Genomic DNA, 2,704 nt, shown 5'->3' on the forward strand with positions numbered 1-2,704 from the left:
TTTATTTCTGGTGCTCAGAAAGGCGACTGATCGCCCATCTGGATACTGTGTGCTCGCAGATGGCGTGACAAAACTGGGGTTATGTTGTGGAAATCTGCTGACAAATATATGGTGAACTTAAGCACTTATTTATTAATTCATTCACCCTGGACAGTCTTTCAAATGTGGTTTCGTCACTGGTGCAGTGCAGTGTAGAGTTGGATTGTAACGTTGTAACTTGTACCGCTGCAGGGATAGCCGGGAGCTTTCTGGTTATAACAAGCGCGCCGAAATTGAGTTGGCGGTGACTGCCAGCTGTAGGACACGGTCCCGTCGTGGCATGGGGCTAGCAAGTGACGTGTTGTCACTTTGCAACGGATCGAAGCTCGGGACTGAAGGCTGGACGCTGCGACAGGCCGCTGATGGGAGTTCGGCAGCAGACGCGATGGCGAGAGATCCTGTACACGTGGCGGCAGACCATTTGCCACGGAGGCCTGAGCACTCAGGTAGTGATCCCGGGACTGCAGCCCGGCCGTAGCAAAATCGGCGGCGGCATGGTTACAGCAAAGGCTCCAAGGCTGCGCCTTACACAGTCTGGGTGCAGCAAAGTTGCCAATGAATGCCATGGGCTGGTTACAAGCAGATTTAAATGCAGATGTTCCGAATTGATACTGTGAAGACGGACTGAGTTTCTGTGTCACTGTGGAAGTGTCTGGAACAAGGTCAGGGGCCGACATCTGGCTGTTGTCACGCAGCAGTATGAAAATTTCAGAACCTACGGCTGCCTTGCCGGATGCAGGATCACGTACAGGCGTCTTTCCCGTTGATTCTGTCAGCATATAGTATTGTACTTCACGTGGCCTTCAGCTCAACAGGAAAAGGAAGGGTAAACTTACTGGGCTAATAGCAGAAAACGTCAAGGGAGTGATGGGGGGGGGGGGGGGGGAGGGGGATGGCGGGAGATCTGTTATAAGTGGTGAAAAACCAGTGTTACAGGTGTCAGAGCAGCATCTTATTTAGGGTAGGACGGACAGAGAAATAAATGAAGGTTTGAGAGAGTTTAATGTTGAAACAAACTTGCAGGTTGAGGAAGATACTAAAAGACACAATTCCGGCATATTCAATCAGGACACAGTTGTTGGTCAAAAATTTTCAGCAATTGGCAGAAATTGCATTTCCATCCAGTATTATCTCAGTCGCTCATTACTGCCAGGAAATGTTCAAGAATTACGAGATAAAATTAGTGAACTACTTATCTGCATTGAGTAATTAGTCGTGGAGCACAGTTGGCAATGTACCACTGTTACGGGTATTTTAAATGTTACAGGGTTCAAGTTAGTCTCTGACTTTGGTAGAGCAGAAATGGAGAAGTATCCACGTTCATCAGGAATAGTCATTAAGAAAACAAACTTTTGAAAAATTTTGCTTAGCGCAGCAAAAGAAAAATGTACGGCAGAAGTTGAACTTCATAATAAATCCTTTGCAATAATAACTGTATACCTAGCAACTGCAGGTAATTTTAATCCGCTCATAAATCACCTTGAAACTCTGCTGGCCAAGTTAACTGCAAAAAACAAAGAAATATATAGTACTGGTGATTTCAATGTATATTTTATTACACTTTCCACTAAGAAGTTATTACGGTCAGGTAAGCTATCATCCATAGGAAACTGCAGTGCCTGTGCTGTTAAGAACAACGATGCATTGTTCTTTCCTTCATGCATGCATGAAATTTATTCGCAACTGCGAATACATTTCATGTAATCTATCATTGAATTTAATTCCTGCTGCCAACTTCCCAACTGGTAGACCGCTTGGCTAATTCCGCGTGGCGATGGTACAACAAACAAAACTGTACTATAAAATTTATAGACAGCAGTCTCTCAGCTGATGAGATGTAGCTCCTTTTGTTACATATTAATACAGAACACGCTAAAAAATCTACTAAATCTTAATTCAAGAAGATAGTAAAACTTGCTGGTTTTGAGAAATTTCTCAAAGAGATGAACTAGAGTGATGTATACAGTGCTTAGAGCATGAAAGAGAAATACGTTTTTATTAATAATGTCCTTACCTTTTTCGATAGCTGTTTTCCCCAAATCTAACCCAAAACAGACGAAAGTTTACAAGGAATTACTCAAGGAATAATGGTAGAACGAAATATAAATTGTATCTTTCAGTCAGATACACCTCTCATTTTGATATTATATATCATTACAAGAAGTACTGCAAAATATTAAGGGCAGTAGATGCATTACCAGGAAAAGATAACTACATCAGATAAAAAAGTAATGACAATATGGGATAGACAGCAGTGAAGGAGACTGATATAACCGGATATGAATATTGCAGATAGCATTAAGAGCAAATGATACAATTGTAACACATGTGTGTAGTGCTGTAATACAGGGTGTTCCAAAATGAATATATGGGTTTTAAGGCTTTGTAGCATTCACTACATTCTGTAGACGATTATAAATAACACATCAAATGAGAGAGCAATTCAAACAGTTTTGTTTGTATAACTGTGCCCAAAGAGCAGAGTATGGAACGACCACGAGTGACTGAAGATCGTGTTGAACGAGTGAGAGCCTTTCACCGTATCCTCAAGAAATCAGTTCGGTAGGCTAGTCGTGAGATAACAGTTCCAGTGACGTCTGTATGGGAGAAGGCTTTTAAGGAGACACAACTATGTTCTTATCCTTTGAAGTTGTTATAAGCTCTA

Source organism: Schistocerca serialis, chromosome 5, assembly GCF_023864345.2.
Source record: "Schistocerca serialis cubense isolate TAMUIC-IGC-003099 chromosome 5, iqSchSeri2.2, whole genome shotgun sequence".
NCBI lineage: Eukaryota > Metazoa > Arthropoda > Insecta > Orthoptera > Acrididae > Schistocerca > Schistocerca serialis.